Source organism: Physella acuta, unplaced genomic scaffold (genome assembly GCF_028476545.2).
Source record: "Physella acuta isolate Inbredline_101_S28 unplaced genomic scaffold, ASM2847654v3 ptg000196l, whole genome shotgun sequence".
Lineage (NCBI taxonomy): Eukaryota > Metazoa > Mollusca > Gastropoda > Physidae > Physella > Physella acuta.
In genome coordinates, this window is record NW_026731715.1 from 466,272 (window position 1) to 477,510 (window position 11,239).

The window sequence follows — 11,239 nt, forward strand, 5'->3', positions numbered from 1 at the left end:
ATCTCCCCTAAACTTTCTCGAACATTCTTATATAACACTACGGGGGATGGCAACTCGGACTATAGACAATATTTTAAATCCTTTTTTAGTTACTTAAACTTTTTATAAAAGAATAGAATAGAATTGCATACCAAGTGAACGCCAAACAATCTGTGTATAATAGTGCGGAATATTATTAGTACTTTATCAATTCACATGCGTTTTTTGGGAAATCGGAGATAGCGTAAATTAGTGCTTCCGTTTAACGGAAATTACTCAAAATTTATAAGAAGGCAAAAAAAAAAATAAAAAAAAAAAAAAATAGATCTTTTACTTACGTGTGAAATTTCATTTATCTATCTGAAATAGTACTCAAGTTATAGGCTTTTGAAAAATTGAAAGTAGAATAAATACCACTTCCGGTTACCGGAAATCGCTGAAAAGTTGATACAGACCTACAAATTTGATATAATACATATGAAATTTCATCAACCTAGCTGTAACGGTACTCAAGTTATCGTGTTCACAGACACACATACATACACCCATCCACACACACAGTCATACGGACAAGATTGCAAAGTTATGTTTTTCCGACTCAGTGAGGTGTAAAACGTCGAGACTTGCAAAAATCTCGATTTTTTTTGCACTATTACAATACTTTCTCTATACTTATATACTTGTGAGAAAGTGAAAATCGACACGTTTGATATCATCTAATTTTACACTTATTATATACTATGTACATATAACAACCATTATCTAAGTAGATACAAGAAGAAACATCTCAGTAAAATAAAGAACCACAATACAGCCACCACCATCTACAACATACAAAATTCACATTCCAATCGTCTAGTTCTATTTTTGTGCAGGAAAATGAGTATTTTGTTTAATAACGTTTTAAGGATTGGTTGTTATATAAGTGAGTGGTTATATAAGTTTGTTGCTATATAAATATGTTGTAGAAGTTTCTAGCCGCGAAAAGCTACAGACAATGATCACATGACTATAGAACCAGACCCTGCTTGATCAACCAGACGGATAATACAGAAGCCATAAGATGGGGGGGGGGGGGCAAGAGAGAAGGTGATGAAGTAGATCTACCACAGGGACAGTCGGGAGATTTTTTAGAACATTGGACACTAAAGTACCAGATGAACAACGGCAGACTTAGATTTTTTAAAATATTGGACACTAAAGTACCAGATGAACAACGGCAGACTTAGATTTTTTAAAACATTGGACACTAAAGTACCAGATGAACAAAGACAGGCTTAGATTTTTTAGAACATTGGACACTAAAGTACCAGATGAACAACGGCAGACTTAGATTTTTTAAAACATTGGACACTAAAGTACCAGATGAACAACGGCAGACTTAGATTTTTTAAAACATTGGACACTAAAGTACCAGATGAACAACGGCAGACTTAGATTTTTTAAAACATTGGACACTAAAGTACCAGATGAACAACGGCAGACTTAGATTTTTTAAAACATTGGACACTAAAGTACCAGATGAACAACGGCAGACTTAGATTTTTTAAAACATTGGACACTAAAGTACCAGATGAACAACGGCAGACTTAGATTTTTTAAAACATTGGACACTAAAGTACCAGATGAACAAAAGACAGGCTTCAAAACACAATCATTTTTAGACCCAATAGCAACTTATATGACGAAAATGGAACAAGCTATTGAATAGAATGTTAGCCTAACACAATATGAAATGCATCATTCATGGAGGTAGACTAACACAATATGAGTTAATTCATTCAAGGAGGTAGGCTATCAAAATATGAGATACATCATTCATGGAGGTATGCTATCAAAATATGAGATACATCATTCATGGAGGTAGGCTATCAAAATATGAGATACATCATTCATGGAGGTAGGTTATCAAAATATGAGATACATCATTCATGGAGGTAGGCTATCAAAATATGAGACACATCATTCATGGAGGTAGGCTATCAAAATATGAGATACATCATTCATGGAGGTAGGCTATCAAAATATGAGATACATCATTCATGGAGGTAGACTATCAAAATATGAGATAAATCATCATCTAAGGATGTAGACTATCAAAATATGAGATACATCATTCATGAAGGTAGGATATCAAAATATGAGATACGTCATTCATGGAGGTAGGATATCAAAATATGAGATACATCATTTGTAGAGGTAGGCTATCAAAATATGAGATACATCATTTGTAGAGGTAGGCTATCAAAATATGAGATACATCATTTGTAGAGGTAGGATATCAAAATATGAGATACATCATTTGTAGAGGTAGGCTATCAAAATATGAGATACATCATTCATGGAGGTAGGCTATCAAAATATGAGATACATCATTCATGGAGGTAGGCTATCAAAATATGAGATACATCATTTGTAGAGGTAGGCTATCAAAATATGAGATACATCATTTGTAGAGGTAGGCTATCAAAATATGAGATACATCATTTGTAGAGGTAGGCTATCAAAATATGAGATACATCATTTGTAGAGGTAGGATATCAAAATATGAGATACATCATTTGTAGAGGTAGGCTATCAAAATATGAGATACATCATTCATGGAGGTAGGCTATCAAAATATGAGATACATCATTCATGGAGGTAGGCTATCAAAATATGAGATACATCATTCATGGAGGTAGGCTATCAAAATATGAGATACATCATTCATGGAGGTAGGCTATCAAAATATGAGATACATCATTCATGGAGGTAGGCTATCAAAATATGAGATACATCATTCATGGAGGTAGGCTATCAAAATAAACATACATAAATCATGGAGGTATGGAGGAAGGCTGACAACTGTATTTGAGATTGGCTCCGAGGGAGCGTTAAAGAAGTCTTACAGTAGCAGACTGGATCATGCAAGGTACCTGAGTGAAGGAAACAAACATGTGTGGACACCTTTAAACAAACGTGTGTGGACACCTTTAAACAAACGTGTGTGGACACCTTTAAACAAATGTGTGTGGACACCTTTAAACAAACGTGTGTGGACACCTTTAAACAAACTGTGTGGACACCTTTAAACAAATGTGTGTGGACACCTTTAAACAAACATGTGTGGACACCTTTAAACAAACGTGTGTGGACACCTTTAAACAAACGTGTGTGGACACCTTTAAACAAACGTGTGTGGACACCTTTAAACAAATGTGTGTGGACACCTTTAAACAAACGTGTGTGGACACCTTTAAACAAACTGTGTGGACACCTTTAAACAAATGTGTGTGGACACCTTTAAACAAACGTGTGTGGACACCTTTAAACAAACTGTGTGGACACCTTTAAACAAACGTGTGTGGACACCTTTAAACAAATGTGTGTGGACACCTTTAAACAAACGTGTGTGGACACCTTTAAACAAACGTGTATGGACACCTTTAAACAAATGTGTGTGGATACCTTTAAACAAACGTGTGTGGACACCTTTAAACAAATGTGTGTGGATACCTTTAAACAAACGTGTGTGGACACCTTTAAACAAATGTGTGTGGATACCTTTAAACAAACGTGTGTGGACACCTTTAAACAAACGTGTGTGGACACCTTTAAACAAACGTGTGTGGACACCTTTAAACAAACGTATGTGGACACCTTTAAACAAATGTGTGTGGACACCTTTAAACAAACGTGTGTGGACACCTTTAAACAAATGTGTGTGGACACCTTTAAACAAATGTGTGTCGACACCTTTAAACAAATGTGTGGACACCTTTAAACAAGCTGGAGGACTTTGATGAAATCAAAGCGGGAACTATAGGCAAACTTAGCATCTAGGCAGAACATAACTTCTAACCAAACTTAGCATCTAGGCAGAACAAAACTTCTAACCAAACTTAGCATCTAGGCAGAACAACATGTTAACCAAACTTAGCATCTAGGCAGAACAAAACTTCTAATCAAACTTAGCATCTAGGCAGAACAAAACTTCTAATCAAACTTAGCATCTAGGCAGAACAAAATGTTAACCAAACTTAGCATCTAGGCAGAACAAAATGTTAACCAAACTTAGCATCTAGGCAGAACATAACTTCTAACCAAACTTAGCAACTAGGCAGAACAAAACTTCTAATCAAACTTAGCATCTAGGCAGAACAACATGTTAACCAAAATTAGCATCTAGGCAGAACAAAATGTTAACCAAACTTAGCATCTAGGCAGAACAAAACTTCTAACCAAACTTAGCATCTAGGCAGAACAAAACTTCTAACCAAACTTAGCATCTAGGCAGAACAAAACTTCTAACCAAACTTAGCATCTAGGCAGAACAAAACTTCTAACCAAACTTAGCATCTAGGCAGAACAAAACGTTAACCAAACTTAGCATCTAGGCAGAGCAAAACTTCTAACCAAACTTAGCATCTAGGCAGAACAACATGTTAACCAAACTTAGCATCTAGGCAGAACAAAATGTTAACCAAACTTAGCATCTAGGCAGAACAAAACTTCTAACCAAACTTAGCATCTAGGCAGAACAAAACTTCTAACCAAACTAAGCATCTAGGCAAAACAAAATATTAACCAAACTTAGCATCTAGGCAGAACAAAACTTCTAACCAAACTTAGCATCTAGGCAGAACAATATGTTAATCAAACTTAGCATCTAGACAGAACAACATGTTAACCAAACTTAGCATCTAGGCAGAACAAAATGTTAACCAAACTTAGCATTTAGGCAGAACAAAACTTCTAACCAAACTTAGCATCTAGGCAGAACAAAATGTTAACCAAACTTAGCATTTAGGCAGAACAAAACTTCTAACCAAACTTAGCATCTAGGCAGAACAAAATATTAACCAAACTTAGCATCTAGGCAGAACAAAACTTCTAACCAAACTTAGCATCTAGGCAGAACAAAACGTTAACCAAACTTAGCATCTAGGCAGAACAACATGTTAAACAAACTTAGCATCTAGACAGAACAAAATGTTAACCAAACTTAGCATCTAGGCAGAACAACATGTTAACCAAACTTAGGATCTAGGCAGAACAAAATGTTAACCAAACTTAGCATCTAGGCAGAACAAAATGTTAACCAAACTTAGCATCTAGGCAGAACAAAACTTCTAACCAAACTTAGCATCTAGGCAGAACAAAACGTTAACCAAACTTAGCATCTAGGCAGAACAAAACTTCTAACCAAACTTAGCATCTAGGCAGAACAAAACTTCTAACCAAACTTAGCATCTAGGCAGAACAAAATGTTAACCAAACTTAGCATCTAGGCAGAACAAAATGTTAACCAAACTTAGCATCTAGGCAGATCAAAATGTTAACCAAACTTAGCATCTAGGCAGAACAAAATGTTAACCAAACTCAGCATCTAGGCAGAACAAAATGTTAACCAAACTTAGCATCTAGGCAGAACAAAATGTTAACCAAACTTAGCATCTAGGCAAAACAAAACTTCTAACCAAACTTAGCATCTAGGCAGAACAAAACGTTAACCAAACTTAGCATCTAGGCAGAACAAAACTTCTAACCAAACTTAGCATCTAGGCAGAACAAAACTTCTAACCAAACTTAGCATCTAGGCAGAACAAAACGTTAACCAAACTTAGCATCTAGGCAGAACAAAATGTTAACCAAACTTAGCATCTAGGCAGATCAAAATGTTAACCAAACTTAGCATCTAGGCAGAACAAAATGTTAACCAAACTCAGCATCTAGGCAGAACAAAATGTTAACCAAACTTAGCATCAAGAAAAGTCGGACGTAAATTAAGTGAAAGCAAGTCAAGAATATTTCAAGTGAGCAAATATAACATGAACATATTAGCAGATACAATAGGTAGAATAGTTGACATATCTGGACAGTATGGGGTATGGGGTGGGGGATCTGTGGTACAATAGTTGACATATCTGGACAGTATGGGGTGTGGGATCTGTGGTACAATAGTTGACATATCTGGACAGTATGGGGTATGGGGTGGGGGATCTGTGGTAGAATAGTTGACATATCTGGACAGTATGGTGTATGGGGTGGGGGATCTGTGGTACAATAGTTGACATATCTGGACAGTATGGTGTATGGGGTGGGGGATCTGTGGTACAATAGTTGACATATCTGGACAGTATGGTGTATGGGGTGGGGGATCTTTGGTACAATAGTTAACATATCTGGACAGTATGGTGTATGGGGTGGGGGATATGTGGTACAATAGTTGACATATCTGGACAGTATGGTGTATGGGGTGGGGGATCTGTGTTAGAATAGTTGACATATCTGGACAGTATGGTGTATGGGGTGGGGGATATGTGGTACAATAGTTGACATATCTGGACAGTATGGGGTGGGGGATCTGTGGTACAATAGTTGACATATCTGGACAGTATGGTGTATGGGGTGGGGGATCTGTGGTACAATAGTTGACATATCTGGACAGTATGGGGTATGGGGTGGGGGATATGTGGTACAATAGTTGACATATCTGGACAGTATGGTGTATGGGGTGGGGGATCTGTGGTACAATAGTTGACATATCTGGACAGTATGGGGTGGGGGATCTGTGGTACAATAGTTGACATATCTGGACAGTATGGGGTGGGGGATCTGTGGTACAATAGTTGACATATCTGGACAGTATGGTGTATGTGGTGCGGGATCTGTGGTACAATAGTTGACATATCTGGACAGTATGGTGTATGGGGTGGGGGATCTGTGGTACAATAGTTATCATATCTGGACAGTATGGTGTATGGGGTGGGGGATATGTGGCAGATATCAAGGTCAGATTACAGAAGGCAAGAGGAGATTTAGCAAAAAAATTTATGAAGCTCAAAGTCTATCAAATAAGACCAAATTACGAATCTTGAACGTGAATGTAAAATTGTTTTATTCTATACAATAAGACCAAATTATGAATCTTGAACGTGAATGTAAAATTGTTTTATTCTATACAATAAGACCAAATTATGAATCTTGAATGTGAATGTAAAATGTTTTTATTCTATACAATTAGACCAAATTACGAATCTTGAACGTAAATGTAAAATTGTTTTATTCTATACAATAAGACCAAATTATGAATCTTGAACGTGAATGTAAAATTGTTTTACTGTACAGCGTTGTTAGCCAAAGAACTTCATCTATTCAGTTACTTCAGTTTGTTGTATTTTAACATGAGCAACTATGGGTCCTGTCGATGGCCAAGTATGTGTCCTGCTAATGGTCAAATATGGGTCCTGTTGATGGCCAATAATAGGTCCTGCTGATGGCCAAACCGGCTAATGGCCAAATATGGGTCCTGTTGATGGCCAAATATGGGTCCTGTTGATGGCCAAATATGGGTCCTGTTGATGGCCAAATATGGGTCCTGTTGATGGCCAATAATAGGTCCTGCTGATGGCCAAACCGGCTAATGGCCAAATATGGGTCCTGCTGATGGCCAACTATGGGTCCTGCTGATGGCCAACTATGGGTCCTGCTGATGGCCAGACGTATTGCGTGGATCGTGTGGGTGGGTGAGAAGGGCGAGTAACTGGAGCTAGTTGCCGAGTCCAATTTTTAATTGATTTTAAATCTGTCTAAGGCGGGTTGACCGTGGCTAGATGGCTCGTGGGCACGCGAGCAGCAGCATTAGTCACTCGGTTCATTACTTGCTCTAAGTCACGACAATCTGACTTAAGTCATTTTCCCAGTCTCTCTTTATTCGCAACACAATAGTGTATGTAGGAGCAAATATAAAGCTGTATTTTGTTTACCGAGAAAATATTGCAGACCCAAGTGTTGAATTATCCCTACGGTGTATTTTTGGGATTATGTTGTATAGGCCAAAGTGTTGAATTATCCCCACGGTGTATTTTTGGGATTGTTATGTTGTATAGGCCAAAGTGTTGAATTATCCCCACGGTGTATTTTTGGGATTGTTATGTTGTATTGGCCAAAGTGTTGAATTATAACTATGTTGTATTTTTGGGATTATGTTGTATAGGCCAAAGTGTTGAATTATCCCCACGGTGTATTTTTGGGATTGTTATGTTGTATAGGCCAAAGTGTTGAATTATCCCCACGGTGTATTTTTGGGATTATGTTGTATAGGCCAAAGTGTTGAATTATAACTATGTTGTATTTTTGGGATTATGTTGTATAGGCCAAAGTGTTGAATTATCCCCACGGTGTATTTTTGGGATTGTTATGTTGTATTGGCCAAAGTGTTGAATTATAACTATGTTGTATTTTTGGGATTATGTTGTATAGGACCAAGTGTTGAATTATCCCCACGGTGTATTTTTGGGATTGTTATGTTGTATTGGCCAAAGTGTTGAATTATAACTATGTTGTATTTTTGGGATTATGTTGTATAGGCCCAAGTATTGAATTATAACTATGTTGTATTTTTGGGATTGTTATGTTGTATAGGGATATGTTGGCTAACATCGTTGTGAAATGGTAACACACATATACACAGACATATATACATTATTTAATACACAGACATTATATATACATTATTTAATACACAGACATTATATATACATTATTTTATACACATACATTATATATACATTATTTAATACACGGACGATGAAATTAGCTCATTAAGGCTCAACACTGTCCGGCCGTCATTTAGGGGCATCAACCGTCCGTCATTTAGGGACATCAACCGTCCGTCATTTAGGTGCATCAACCGTCCGTCATTTAGGGACATCAACCGTCCGTCATTATGGGACATCAACCGTCCGTCCGTCGTTTAGGGACATCAACCGTCCGTCATTTAGGGGCATCAACCGTCCGTCATTTAGGGGCATCAACCGTCCGTCATTTAGGGACATCAACCGTCCGTCCGTCATTTAGGGGCATCAACCGTCCGTCGTTTAGGGACATCAACCGTCCGTCATTTAGGGACATCAACCGTCCGGCCGTCATTTAGGGGCATCAACCGTCCGGTCGTCATTATGGGACATCAACCGTCCGTCATTTAGGGACATCAACCGTCCGTCCGTCATTATGGGACATCAACCGTCCGGCCGTCATTATGGGACATCAACCGTCCGTCCGTCATTATGGGACATCAACCGTCCGGCCGTCATTATGGGACATCAACCGTCCGTCCGTCATTTAGGGGCATCAGCCGTCCGGCCGTCGTTTAGGGGCATCAACCGTCCGTCCGTCATTTAGGGGCATCAACCGTCCGTCCGTCATTTAGGGGCATCAACCGTCCGTCATTATGGGACATCAACCGTCCGGCCGTCGTTTAGGGGCATCAACCGTCCGTCATTATGGGACATCAACCGTCCGTCATTATGGGACATCAACCGTCCGGCCGTCATTATGGGACATCAACCGTCCGTCCGTCATTTAGGGGCATCAACCGTCCGTCCGTCATTTAGGGACATCAACCGTCCGGCCGTCGTTTAGGGACATCAACCGTCCGTCATTTAGAGACATCAACCGTCCGTCCGTCATTTAGGGGCATCTACCGTCCGTCATTATGGGACATCAACCGTCCGTCATTTAGGGACATCAACCGTCCGTCCGTCATTTAGGGACATCAACCGTCCGTCATTTAGGGGCATCAACCGTCCGTCATTTAGGGACATCAACCGTCCGTCCGTCATTTAGGGGCATCAACCGTCCGGCCGTCATTTAGGGGCATCAACCGTCCGTCATTATGGGACATCAACCGTCCGTCATTATGGGACATCAACCGTCCGGCCGTCATTTAGGGACATCAACCGTCCGTCATTATGGGACATCAACCGTCCGTCATTATGGGACATCAACCGTCTGTCATTATGGGACATCAACCGTCCGGCCGTCATTTAGGGACATCAACCGTCCGTCATTTAGGGACATCAACCGTCCGGCCGTCATTTAGGGATTTAGGGACATCAACCGTCCGTCATTTAGGGACATCAACCGTCCGTCATTTAGGGACATCAACCGTCCGGCCGTCATTTAGGGACATCAACCGTCCGGCCGTCATTTAGGGGCATCAACCGTCCGGCCGTCATTTAGGGGCATCAACCGTCCGTCATTTATTGACAGTTTCTTCCAGGCATCTCTTCGGGGGGGGGGGGGGGGGGAGACGACGACTTTGCCGAAATGAAATTTATATAGAAAATATATACTTTAACATCGTAACAGTCCCACCCCCGAAGAAAGTCTACCCCCCCCCCCCCCCCCCGTCCTTCCGAAAATTTCAAGTGCACCCCCGGAGAAAAAAGTCTGGAAGAAACACTGTTTAGGGACATCAACCGTCCGGTCTACTAAAAGTGACGTTTATATCCTCCTAGTTATACCATATGCTAGTTATACGAATTGTACCGCTATACCTTATCTATACAACAGTTATACTTCAGTTGTTCAATGATTTCACCCCCCCCGTCCCCCCACAATTAAGTTGAAACTTACCCCTCGGGAGCACACAATCCCAGCAACAAGAGAGAGCGGTGTCTCACATGTTTAGAGACCTTCAAACTTCAGACACTCTACACTTGCAAATGTTTAGATACTCCAAATGTTTAGATACTCCAAATGTTTAGATACTCCAAATGTTTAGATATAATCCAAATGCTTAGATACTCCAAATGTTTATATACTCCATTAGCAAAGATACTCCAAGAGTTTAGTTATCCCAAAAGTTGAGGTACTCCAAAAGTTTAGAAATTCCAAAAGTTTAGAAACTCCAAAAGTTAAGATACTCCAAAGGGAAGAAACTCCATCAGTTGACTTACTCCATGAAATATGGCAGGACCGGCCCAGACGTACCTACAAGACAATCTGTTGACCACAGCAGTAGATAGCCATTGTTTATTTTATAGTCGAGCTTCTGACAGTCATATCTTTCTTTTTAGTTGTCCTGACCGACTCTAGTCTCTCTCCCCCACACGAAAGGCACATCTCCCATAGAGCCTGCAACTTGAGCCAGACGGTAGTGCCTATGACTTTCAGACTTAGATGCTCACTTTTCCTATTCGGGCTGCCTATGTCCTTTTAAGAAAAACAATCCTAATGCCTTTGAACATATTTTTTCTGCTGGTTGTGAAAACTAATTCCCTGCTAAGTTTGTAGCGGTGTCACGTGTACAGCCAACCACCGCGCGCCGACCGTCATAGTGGCCCGGTATTCGCGGCTCTGGCTGTGGGATCTCAAGCCACGCCCACTAAGGGGAAGTCAATCGCTTTGTTTCTCTGCCCGATCCGCCACCTCACTAGCGGGCCGCTTGGGCCGTGTCGCGGTAACGGGATGTACCGCTGCTGATTGGCTA

General features: G+C 40.0%; 1 protein-coding gene across 1 annotated transcript in view; it reads right to left on the reverse strand.

Moving 5' to 3' along the window:
* The window catches only part of LOC131936928 (homeobox protein six1), an 87,688-nt gene extending 76,658 nt beyond the window's left edge, over nt 1–11,030 (reverse strand). The window contains exon 1 of the mRNA XM_059294058.1: nt 10,384–11,030. The gene's annotated coding sequence lies outside the window, so the exon portion shown is untranslated. The remainder of the gene's footprint in view (nt 1–10,383) is intronic.
* Between the last annotated feature and the right edge of the window lie 209 nt (nt 11,031–11,239).